Raw genomic sequence first — 12,786 nt, forward strand, 5'->3', positions numbered from 1 at the left:
CAATACTGTGCTACCATCATACAGTATTATGCTATCTATTTCTGTTTCTATGCAATCAATCCTAAACATTCGGTAGTCCTTCAGCATCAAATGGCTGGTCTCTGCCCTCTTTCTATCTCCTGGTCGCCTGTGTTGTCAGCTTTTAACTTGCAAAGTTTGTTCATTAATGTCTGTTCATATTAGTGAGACCATACAGAATCTGTCCTTTTGTTCTGGCTAACTTCACTCAACATAATGTCCTCAAGGTTCATCCACATTATCACATGATCCATGTCTTTGTTCTGTCTTACAGCTGCATAATATTCCATCATGTGTATATACCACAGTTTGTTTATCCACTCGTCCTTTGATGGACATTTAGGCTGTTTCCATCTCTTGGCAATTGTGAATAATACTGCAATAAACATCGGTTTACAAATGTCTGTTTGTGTCTTAAGTCTCAGTTCCTCTGAGTATATACCTAGCAATGGAATAGCTGGGTCATATGGCAAATCTATATTTAGCTTCCTGAGGAAACTCTACACTGTCTTCCAGACTGGTTGCACCACATTCTACATTCCCACCAACAATGAATAAGTGTGCTTCTTTCTCCACATCCTCTCCAGCACTTGTCATTTTCTGTTTTTTTGGATAATGGCCATTCTGGTAGGTGTGAGATGATACCTCATTGTGGTTTTGATTTGCATTTCCTTAATAGCCAGTGAAGTTGAGCATTTTTTCATATGTTTTTGAGCCATTTGTATTTCCTCTTCAGAAAAATGTCTGTTCATGTCTTTTGCCCATTTTTTAATTGGATTGTTTGTCTTTCTGTTATTGAGATGCAGGATTCCTTTATATATTCGGGATATTAAACCGTTATCTGATATGTGGTTTCCAAATATCATCTCCCATTGTGTAGGTTGCCTTTTTACTTTCCTGACAAAGTCCTTTGATGTACAAAAGTGTTTAATTTTGAGGAGATCCCATTTGTCTATTTGTTCTTTGGTTGCTCGCGCCTTGGGTGTGAGGTGTAAGAAACCACCTCCTATCACAAGATCTTTAAGATATTGCCCTACAGTTTCTTCTAAGAGTTTTATGGTCTTGGTGCTAATGTTTAGGTCTTTGATCCACTTTGAATTAATTTTGGTATAAGGTGTGAGATGGACATCCTCTTTCATTCTTTTGGAAATGGATATCCAGTTCTCCAAACACCATTTATTGAACAGGCTGCTCTTTCCCAGTTGCTTCGGCTTCACTGCCTTATCAAAGATCAGTTGTCTGTAGATGCAAGGGTCTGCTTCTGAACACTCAATTCGATTCCATTGATGAGTATATCGGTCCTTATGCCAGTACCATGCTGTTTTGAGCACTGTAGCTTTGTAATATGCTTCAAAGTCAGGTAGTGTGAGACCTCCCACTTCATTCCTCTTTCTCAAGATATTTTTGGCTATTCAGGGCACCTTACCCTTCCAAATAAATTTAGTTATTGGTTTTTCTATTTTTGTAAAGTAAGTTGTTGGGATTTGAATTGGTATTGCATTGAATCTGTAAATCAGTTTAGGTAAAATTGCCATTTTAACAATATTTAGTCTTCGAATCCATGAACATGGTATGTTCTTCCATTTTTTTTTTTAGGTCTTGTTCAATTTCTTTTAGCAGTTTCTTATAGTTTTCTATGTAAAGGTCTTTTGTGTCCTTGGTTAAGTTTATTCCTAAATACTTGATTCTTTTGGTTGCTATTGTAAATGGGATTTTTTTCTTGATTTCCTCCTCTTGTTGCACATTACTTGTGTATAGGAACACTACAGATTTTTGCATGTTCTTGTAGCCTGCTACTTTGCTGTATTCATTGACTAGTTCTAGTAGCTTTGCTGTAGATTTTTCTGGATTTCCTGCATATAGAATCATGTCATCTGCAAATAGTGGAAGTTTTACTTCTTCCTCTCCAATTTGGATGCCTTTTATTTCTTTTTCTTGCCTAATTGCCCTAGCTAGAACTTCCAGCACAATGTTAAATCACAATGGTGATAGTGGGCATCCCTGTCTTGTTCCTGATCTTAGAGGAAAAGCTTTCAGTCTCTCCCCATTGAGTGTGATGTTAGCTGTGGGTTTTTCATATATTGCCTTTATCATATTCAAAAAGGTTCCTTCTATTCGTATCCTTCGAAGTGTTTTCATCAGGAAAGGATGTTGAATTTTGTCAAATGCCTTTTCTGCATCAATCGAGATGATTATGTGGTTCTTCTGCTTTGATTTCTTGATGTAGTGTATTCCATTAATTGATTTTCTTGTGTTGAACCAGCCTTGCATACCTGGAATAAATCCCACCTGGTTGTGGTGTATAATTCTTTTAATGTGCTGCTGGATTCGATTTGCGAGTATTTTGTTGAGGATTTTTGCGTCTATATTCATTAAAGAAATAGGTCTATAATTCTCTTTTTTTTTTTTTGTAGTATCTTTGTCTGGTTTTGGTTTTTGGGTGATGCTGGCTTCATAGAAAGAGTTAGGTAGCTTTCCTGTTCTTCAGTTTTTTTGAAGAGTTTGAGCAGGATTGGTACTAATTCGTTCTTGAATGCTTGGTAGAATTCACATGTGAAACCATCTGGTCCTGGGCTTTTCCTTTTTGGGAGCTTTTTGATGACTGACTCAATCTCTTTACTTGTGATTGGTTTGTTGAGGTCATCTATTTCTTCTTGAGTCAGTGTTGGTTGTTTATGCTTTTCTAGGAAGTTGTCCATTTCATCTGAGTTGTCTAGTTTATTAGCATATAGTTGCTCATAGTATGTTCTGATTATCTCCTTAATTTCTGCAGGGTCGGTAGTTATATTTCCTTTCCCATTTCTGATTGCATTTGTTTGCATCTGCTTTTTTTTTTGTTAGCCTAGCCAGTGGTCCATTGATTTTATTGATTTTCTCAAAGAACCAACTTCTGGTTTTGTTGATTCTCTCTATTGTTTTCCTGTTCTCAATTGCATTTATTTCTGCTCTAATCTTTCTAATTTCTTCCCTTCTGCTTGCTTTGGGGTTAGTTTACTGTTCTTTTTCTAATTCCTCCAGGTGAGCAGTTAACTCTTCAATTTTTGCTCTGTCTTCTCTTTTAATATAGGCGTTTAGGGCAATAAATTTCCCTCTCAGCACCGCCTTTGCTGCATCCCATAAGTTTTGATAAGTTGTGTTTTCATTGTGATTTGCCTCGAGCTATTTACTGATTGCTCTTGTAATTTCTTCCTTTACCCACTGGTTTTCTAAGAGGGTGTTTTAGCCTCCATATGTTTGTTAATTTTATGACCTTCTGCGTTTTATTTATTTCCAACTTCATTCCATTGTGGTCTGAGAAAGTGTTTTGTATAATATCAGTATTTTTAAATTTGTTGAGACTTGCTTTGTGACCCAACATGTGGTCTATCCTAGAGAATGTTCCATGAGCACTTGAGAAAAAAGTGTATCCTGCTGTTGTTGGATGTAGTGTTCTATAAATGTCTGTCAAGTCTAGTTCATGTATCATACAATTCAACATCTCTGTTTCTTTAGTGATCCTCTGTCTAGATGTTGTATCCATTGATGAGAGTGGTGTATTGAAGTCTCCAGCTATTATTGTTGAGGTATCTATTTCTCCTTTCATTGATCGCAGTGTTCGCCTCATGAATTTTGGGGCATTCTGGCTTGGTGCATAAATATTTATGATTGTTATGTTTTCTTGATGAATTGACCCTTTTTTTAGTATATAGTGTCCTTCTTTGTTTCTTTTAATTGTTTCGCTTTTGAAGTCTAACTTGTCTGATATTAATATAGCCACTCTCGCTTTTTTCTGGTTGTTGTTTGCATGAAATATCTTTTTCCAACCTTTCACTTTCAGTCTATTTTTGTCTTTGTATCTAAAGTGAGTTTCTTGTAGACAGCATATAGATGGGTCCTGTTTTTTAATCCATTCTGCCAGTCTGTGTCTTTTTATTGGGGAGTTTAAACCATTTACATTTAGTGTTATTACTGTAAGGGCAGTACTTTCTACTACCATTTTGTTTTTTGGAATTTATATGTCATATCTTATTTTTTCCTCTCCTTTTACCTTTCCTGATAATCTTCATTTCTGCACTCTTCTCCAACTCTCTCTCCTGTCTTTTCCTATCAGCCTGTAGCACTCCCTTTAGTATTTCTTGTAGTGCCGGTCTCTTATTCACAAACTCTCTCAGTGTCTGTTTGTCTGAAGATGTTTTAATCTCTCATTTTTGAAGGAAAGTTTTGCTGGATATAGAATTCTTGGTTGGCAGTTTTTCTCTTTCAGTATCTTAAATATATCATGCCACTGTCTTCTTGCCTCCATGGTTTCTGCAGAGAAATCTGTTCATAGTCTCATTGACCTTCCCTTGTATGTGATGGATCGCTTTTCCCTTGCTGCTTTCAGAATCCTCTCTTTGTCTTTGACATTCAACAATCTGACCAGTAAGTGTCTTGGAGTACGTCTGTTGGGATCTATTCTATTTGGGATACGTTGTACTTCTTGAATATCTAATTTTCTGTCGTTTATAAGAGTTGGGAAATTTTCAGTGAGTATGTCTTCTATTACTCTTTCTGCCCCTTTTCCCCTCTCTTCTCCTTCTGGGATGCCCATAACATGTATATTTGTGCGTTTCATGTTGTCACTCAGCTCCCTATGACCCTTCTCATATTTTTACATTTTTTTCACCATCTGTTCTTTTGTTTATGAATTCGAATGACCTGTCTTCCAGTTCACTTATCCTTTCTTCTGCCTGTTCAAATCTACTGTTGTGTCCCTCCATTGTGTTTTTCATCTCCTCCATTTTGGCCTTCATTCCCATGAGTTCTGCCATTTGTTTTTTTAAGTTTATGAATTCTTCTTTGTGGTCATCCAGTGTCTTCTTTATATCCCTTCAGCTCTTTTGCTATATCTTCCTTCATTTCATCGAATTTATTTAGCATTAGTTGCCTCCACTCCTGTGTCTCAGCTGAGCTATTAGTTTGTTCCTTTGGCTGGTCCATGTTTTTGTGTTTCCTGGTATGGCTTGTTATCTTAAGTTTTCTAGGCATGTGATTTTCTTGATTAGTTTATTTTGGAGCTTGTTTTCTATCATTTACTTAGTGGTTTTCTTGTTGGTTGACTTTGTTCTCTGGCCTCTGTTATTCAGTTCAACTTATTCTAGACCTCTAACTTAGGTTCTATTTAGTTGATCAGAATTTTTCCCTTCTTGTTTTTTCTGTTTCTTGCTCTGCCTCTATGTAACCTTTTTGTGAGTGGGTCTCCTCAGATATGGTCGACCCTAGTCAGATTTTCCCAGTTTAGTGAGGCCCAGATGTCATTGGGAGGGTATGGAGTTTTCCTGAGAATGAGACCCTCCTATGAGGCCTTTAGAATTGGTGCTTTTCTTCTCCTGTCCAGCAGGTGGTTCTTGCCAGCCCACAGGTCCCCCACCAGTGTAAGGAGGTATGTATACTTTAGTTCTCCTGGCAACTCTGATCCTGTCGGGGGCGTGGCTGACTGAAGCTGGAATCTGAATTCCAGCCCCTGGGGTCTGAGTTCCCAAAAGGAGGACTGCCAGTTGAGCCGGACCTCCCTCCAGTCTCCCAATCCTCAGAACTCCAGTTATCTCTCAGGTGCACTATTCCCTTCTCCCGTCTCCTCTTTGGGGCCTCTCCAGGTAGATTCCTTGGTCAGCCTGAATTGCCAATTAAAGACGGGGGTGGAGACCTTCAGTAGTGAATACGGAACTCAAAGACACTGTGGGTACTCTGTCTCCCCCCAAGCCCAGCCTAGTCCCTCAACCTGGGCTTTCTGATAGAAAATAATGACATATATTACTTTTAGATTAAAAAAAAAAATAGAAAAGAAAAACAAGAAAAAGAAAAAAGAAAAAAAAGCCTCTTTTAAAAGTCTTTCCCCAGCCTGGAAGTTTTGTCAGTGTTAGAATAGAGGATTTAAAGATATGCTTTGGGCTATTGTCTGATAATTACTCTCCAACAGCTTCAGTTCCACCCATGATGGGGGCTATTGAAATGCAAAAAGATAAGGAATCAGTGAGAAGCCAGAAGGGACAAAATGTAGGGAAAAAAAAAAATGGCTTTTTTGGAGTCTGGAATGGGCGCCCACTTTTACGTGCCCCCACTTCTTGGAGCCCAGCCCTTCTTTAGCACCCCAGCTCCCAAAATTAGTTAATGAATTTGTTAATTAATTCTGCAGTTGATGCTGGGTTGAGCCCCTCTTCTTACCCTCAGCAGATTGCTGTTTTTTGGGTCCCCCCCCCCCCCTTTCAGGGAGCTGGCAGCAAGACAGTCTGTGAGGTCTGGGTGGGGAGGGGCGCCAGACCCCTTTTCAGAGGGACTTAACAATGTTCGCTGCGATCTCAGCTTTTCCTCCAATTCCAAACTTGCGTCCGTGTGTGTCTGGTTATAGGAGACCCCAAAAACACTGTTTCATATAGTTCTTGGGTAATTGCCAGCTGCTCTAGGGTAGAGAGACCTCTCCCTCATTTTTGAAGGACAGTTTTGCTGGATATAGAATTCTTGGTTGGCAGTTCTTCTCTTTCAGTATCTTAAATATATCACACCACTTTCTTCTCTCTTCCATGGTTTCTGTGGAGAAATCTGTGCAGAGCCTTATCGAGCTTCCCTGGTATGTGACAGATTGCTTTTCTCTTGCTGCTTTCAGAATTCTCTCTGTGTCTTTGACATTGGACAATCTGATCAGTAAGTGTCTTGGAATACGTCTATTGGGGTCTATTCTGTTTAGGGTGCGCTACACTTCTTGAATCTCTAATTTTATGTCTTTATTAAGAGTTGGGTAATTTTCAGTGATTATTTCTTCTATTATTCTTTCTGCACCTTTCCTCCGCTCTTCTCCCTCTGGGATACCCACAACATGTATGTTTGTGCATTTCGTGTTTTCATGCAGCTCCCTAACACCCTGCTCATGTTTTTCCTTTCTTTTCACCATCTGTTCTTAAATGTGTGTGAATTCATATGTCTGGTCTTCCAATTCACTGATCCTTTCTTCTGTCTGTTCAAATCTACTGTTGTATCCCTCCATTGTCTTTTTCATCTCCTCTGTCCTAGTTTGCTAATGCTGGAGAATGCAAAACACCAGAGATGGATAGGCTTTTATAAAACGGGGGTTTATTTCACTAAATAATTACAGTCTTAAGGCCACAAAGCATCCAAGGTAACACCTCAGCAATCGGGTACCTTCACCGGAGGACGGCCAGTGGTGTCCAGAAAACCTCTGTTAGCTAGGAAGGCAGCTGGCATCTGCTCCAAAGCTCCGGCCTCAAAACGGCTTTCTCCCAGGACGTTCCTTTCTAGCAAGCTTGCTTCTCTTCAAAACATTACTCCCAGCTGCACTCTCTTTCCTCTTTGAGTCAGCTCATTTATATAGCTCCACCGATCAAGGCCCACCCCGAATGGGTGGGGCCAAGCCTCCATGGGAACATCTCATCAAAATTATCACCGACAGCTGGGTGGGGCACATTCCAAGCAAATCCAACCATCACCAAAATGCCTGCCCCACACAAGACCACAAAGATAATGGCATTTGGGGGACACAATACACTCAAACCGGCACATTCCACCCCCTAGAACCCAAAATGACATTATCTTTCCAAATACAAAATACATTCATTTCATCACAATATCACAAAAACTTAAATCATTTCAGTAACAAAAGTTAAGTACAAAATCCCATCAAAATCAATTTAGGCTTGGTTAGTCCTAAGGCATAATTCCCCTCTAGCTGTGGATCTGTGAACCTAGAACAAGTTATGTGCTTCCAATATACAAAGGAGAGACATTCATAGGATGAACATTTCCATTGCCATAAGGAGAAACAGTAAGGAAAACAGGGTTAACAGGAGCAAAACAGTTCCTAAAACCCACAGGACAAAGTCCATTAGATTTCAAAGTCCGAGAGTCATTTACAAAACAACGTTGCATCCTTGGGGCTTGAGAGAGCTGGAGCCTAACCCTTCCCAAGGGCCTTTTCGGCAGCCTTTTCCTCTCCAAACGCTTAGGTGAGTGCTCCAACATTTCCACACATTGGGGAGACCACCTTCTCGGCCCCACCCTCCTCAAACATCGGGGCAGCTCCCGGATTCCCTTCCATCTCCGGGTCACATGCTCAACCCCTTCAGAACAGTGTGGTGGCAGCCAGGCTCTCCCCAATTCCCTGGAAATGTGCTCCACCCTCTTTGGGACCTGAGGTGGCAAAACTCTTCCAGAGCATCGAGGTGGAAAGCCCGCCCTCGACCTCCAGGGCAAACTCACCCTTTCCATGCGTGTGGGCTGCTCTGCTCTCCCAGCCCTAAACCTCTTGACTCCAGACCTCAACCTCCATGGCTCTGTCTTTGAAGAGATTTTTCCTTTAATTTTTTCCTTGTCTGTCTCCTCCAGTCCAGACCGGCAATGGCTCTGTCTATAAAGATCTTGCAAAAATTCTGTTGGCTTTGCATGAAGCATGCAGGGGTCAAAGCCATCAGACAATAGGAGTTTCCACAAATCCTTTCTGCTTAACTCCTTATCCAATCTTGGCTTGTCCTCAGGTTGGGCTGTAGCTTCTGGGATTCTACCCACTGGAAGCCCGTAATTTTCCAAGCCATCAACTTCTGGTTTCTTTGAACCCAAGAGTTCAGTTCTAAGTTTATCTCTCTCTGCTCGCATTTTACTATAAGCTGCAAGGAGAAGCCAGGATACGTCCTCCACACGTAGTCTGGAGATCTCCTCAGCTAAGTATTCCAAGTTGTTGCTTCCAGATTCTTCCTTCCATCTGACACCAGGACTCAATTTTGCCAAATTCTCTGCCACTTTAAAACAAGGATCACCTTTCTTCCAGTTTACAACACATTCATCATTTCTGTTCAAGTCCTCATCAGAAGTATCTTTTGAGTCCATATTTCCACAAACAGTCTCTTTAAAGCAGTTTTGGCCTTTTCTATCAAGCTCCTCACAACTCTTCCAGAAATTCCCCCTTATCCATTTAAAAAGCCGTTCCAACATGTTTGGTATCTGCAAACTCAGCAGCAAAAGCACCCCACTCCTGGTACCAAAATCTGTCCTAGTTTGCTAATGCTGGAGAATGCAAAACACCAGAGATGGATAGGCTTTTATAAAACGGGGGTTTATTTCACTAAATAATTACAGTCTTAAAGCCACAAAGCATCCAAGGTAACACCTCAGCAATCGGGTACCTTCACCGGAGGACGGCCAGTGGTGTCCAGAAAACCTCTGTTAGCTAGGAAGGCAGCTGGCATCTGCTCCAAAGCTCCGGCCTCAAAACGGCTTTCTCCCAGGACGTTCCTTTCTAGCAAGCTTGCTTCTCTTCAAAACATTACTCCCAGCTGCACTCTCTTTCCTCTTTGAGTCAGCTCATTTATATAGCTCCACCGATCAAGGCCCACCCCGAATGGGTGGGGCCAAGCCTCCATGGGAACATCTCATCAAAATTATCACCGACAGCTGGGTGGGGCACATTCCAAGCAAATCCAACCATCACCAAAATGCCTGCCCCACACAAGACCACAAAGATAATGGCATTTGGGGGACACAATACACTCAAACCGGCACATCCTCCAATATGCCCTTCATTCCCATAAGTTCTGTCATTTGTTTTTTAAAGTTTATGAATTCTTCCTTATGGTCCTCCAGTGTCCTTCTTATATCCTTCATCTCTTTTGCTATATCTTCCCTCAGTTCATTGACTTGATTTTTGAGTTGATTTTGCTTTGTTTGAACATGTCCAGTTAGTTCTTCCTTCAGCTCATTGAATTGGTTTAGCAATAATTGCTTCAACTCCTGTATCTCATTTGAGCTATTAGTTTGTTCCTTTGGCTGATCCATATTTTCGTGTTTCCTAGTATGGCTCGTTACCTTAAGCAGTCTAGGCATCTGATCTTCTTGATTAGTTTATTCTGGAGCTTGTTTTCACTCTTTTACCTAGGATTTTCTTGTTGGTTGGCTTTGTTCTCTAACTTTTGGTGTTTAGTTCAGCTTATTCTAGACCTTTAACTTAGATTCTGTTTATTTAATCAGAGTTTTTCATCTCTTGTTTTTCTGTTTCTTGCCTTGCCTCTGTAGCCTTTTTTGTGTGGTGATCTCCTCAGATATTGTCATCCCCAGTCAGATTTGCCTAGTTCAGAGAGGCCCAGGTCTTGGGAGGAGGGTATGGAGTTTCCTTGAAAATGAGACCCTCCTGTGAGGCCTTTAGACTCTGTGCTTCTCCTATGATGTCCAGCAGGTGGCACTTGCCAGCTCGCAGTTCCCCCACCACTGTAAGGAGGTGTGGAGCCTTTAGTTCTCCAGGTGACCCTAATCCAGTCCGGGATGTGGCTGACTGAAGCTAGTTAATGAATTCCAAACCCTGGGATCTGAGTTTCCAAAAGGGCTGGAAAGTTATGGTGTTTAGCAAATTTTCTCTGCCACTAGACTTATTGCTTTGTCTCTCAGAGCTATCTTAGCTCTGTTCTTGTCTGGGCCCAAATTGCAAGTCTTTGAGGCTTTCTGTAGTGGGCTTCTTAGAGTAATTGTTTTAGAAAAAGAGGGGGGGTGGGGAGGAAGGGCCCAGTGTGGACTGTTTACAGTCTTTGTAGATCTAATGGGCTATTGAAATGCTAAAAGACCAGGAGTTGAGGGCGATTAAGGAGCAATCAAGAAAGCAGAGAAGCTGGCTTTTCAGACAAGGGCTCTGCCTCCCTGGATTTGCATGTGTGTCTGGTTCTGTTTGAACCCTGCCTTTCTCCATATTATGCCCACCTGACTCCCAAAAAGTCTCTGTTTTAATTTTGTTTCCTATTTTTTTGCTGTTTTGCTACCTGTATCTCGTCTCTGCTGGGCTGACTGCTCCGAGATTTTCCGGTGTCTGCCCTCAATTTATCTGTGGTTGCAGCTTTCGTTCTCCTTCCTGGTTTCCAGCACAGACGGCCCCTCTCTCATGGGACTGAGCCTGGCAGGGAGGGGCACGGGCCCCCTGGCTGTGAGAACTTACAGATTTCACTGATCTCAGCTGTTCCACACGTTCGTGAGTGTTGTATGAAGTTTGTCCAATCTCAAATTCCTGTGTGGTGTACGGTCCATGCAGTTCCTGGCTTTCTACCAGCTGCCCCAGAGGAGTAACTACAACATAGACCTCACCACTCTGCCATCTTGCCCCCTCTCCTTTGTTCATTTTTAAAGATAAATGTGTGTGTGTGTGTGTGTAAACAGCAACAGCCACACTATTTCAGACATTGCTAGATACTTTACATTTTTTTACCTTTTATAATTCATGCAGTACTCTGAAAATTAGGATTGTGGAACTCCATTTTAGAGATGGGCAAAATGAAATGGGATGGGAAGGGATGGTCAGTTTTGAAGTAGCAAAACTAGGGTAAGACTCAAATCCAGTTATCTTCAGAACTGGTGTTAACACCATTTAAAAATAAATGAGGATTCTAGAACTCAAAGCTACTGTATAAGTTTGGTTGTCTGGTTTCAAGGAGCGGCCACTGCAAAGTGCTTAAGCAGTTTAGGAGTATACGCAAGTTTCCCCTTAATTGAAAACTCAGGGCCAGGCAGACTTCAGGTGAGATTGACCAGGGACATGTTTCCTGCAGTTTTGTAAACTCTCTCTTCTCCTTGTGCTTCTCTTTTCCTGAACCAGCATCGACTCTACTGTAATTGGGTCAACTCAGGCACACGCCCACCCTCAAGGAGGCATCGTGCCAGGCAGAACACTGGGTCGAGATTGGCCGAGGTATGTTGCAGAACCAATCACTGCAGCAAGGGGGCTTTGATTATGCTGATTGGTGTAGGTTAATTGGAACCACCCATACAGCTTGAGGTGGTGGGAGCCCTCCCCAAATCCAAACAGCTGGGTAATCAGGTCCTTTGGGGATGAGGAAAGAGGGGAAAATGCCCATGGGGTAAATGGGCAGTGATGTCTGCTGTGGGCACTCGTTTAGAGAGAGGAGGGGGAACAAAGACCACATGTCCCCACAGCCAGGCACAGGTGGGACTCTAGGGTCTAGGTCAGGAAGAGGTGAGAAAGGGCAGTGAGCAGGCAGGAGGTGAGAGGGAAGGTCCCAACAGTGAAAGGTGGAATGACCTGGCTGGAAAGAGGGGTCCCTTTTCCCTCTCTTTTTCATCTGCCTACTTCTTCTTTCACTTTTACCCCATCCAACCACTGGTCCACTCCCCGCTGCATACCCCCTACCCCACAGTGTTTTTAATGCTCTGCAGTTCCCCACTGTCTTTATCACCTTTTGAGAGAGTCCAAGTCTTACCACATCACCTTTCAGTAGACATTTCTCCCCCTCTCCCACCTGTCTCTGTTTCTTTGACTTCTCCCATCCTCTTCCACAAGAGAGATTTTGCTATTTCCTTTCGGTTTCTTTTGTTGTGTCCTTTTCAGATATGATGATTTTATAAGGAAAATAATGTTCTGACACCTCTCCTGCTTTGATTTATTATTTTAAAGTTTATTTTGCTTTTCTTATTAGAGTTCTGGGTTATTTTGGATCTTTTTCTTCAGTTTTTTTTTTTTTTTCCTAGAGATTGAGTCTGCAGGTGGCTCCAAAGATGATGGTCTTTTTAACTTCTTTGCCTTATGTCCTCCCAGTAAGAACGGGTTGCAACTTGTCAACAGTCCTGGCTTCCCTCTGAGTTCTGTCTGCCTGCCCTCTGCTCACCAGTGCTCATAGAAACTGACTTACAGAAAAGATTGTAATAGACTATTAAATTAAATTAGATAATGCGGGTATTTATGTGTTGGTATGTATACCTGTGTAATATTTGAGCACTTAATGGTTCCAGCATTAAATATGTATTAACTTA

General features: G+C 41.6%; 1 protein-coding gene across 3 annotated transcripts in view; it reads left to right on the forward strand.

Moving 5' to 3' along the window:
* LARGE1 (LARGE xylosyl- and glucuronyltransferase 1) overlaps positions 1 to 12,786 on the forward strand; it is a 605,088-nt gene that overhangs the window by 118,252 nt on the left and 474,050 nt on the right. Inside the window, exon 1 of one of the 3 annotated variants that reach the window (XM_037848433.1) lies at positions 11,618 to 11,707. The exons of the other annotated variants lie outside the window; for them this stretch is intronic. The gene's annotated coding sequence lies outside the window, so the exon portion shown is untranslated. Of the gene's footprint in view, positions 1 to 11,617; positions 11,708 to 12,786 lie in introns of those variants that run through there. 3 annotated transcript variants of the gene reach the window in all.

This window comes from Choloepus didactylus, chromosome 8 (assembly GCF_015220235.1).
Source record: "Choloepus didactylus isolate mChoDid1 chromosome 8, mChoDid1.pri, whole genome shotgun sequence".
Taxonomy (NCBI): Eukaryota; Metazoa; Chordata; class Mammalia; order Pilosa; family Megalonychidae; genus Choloepus; species Choloepus didactylus.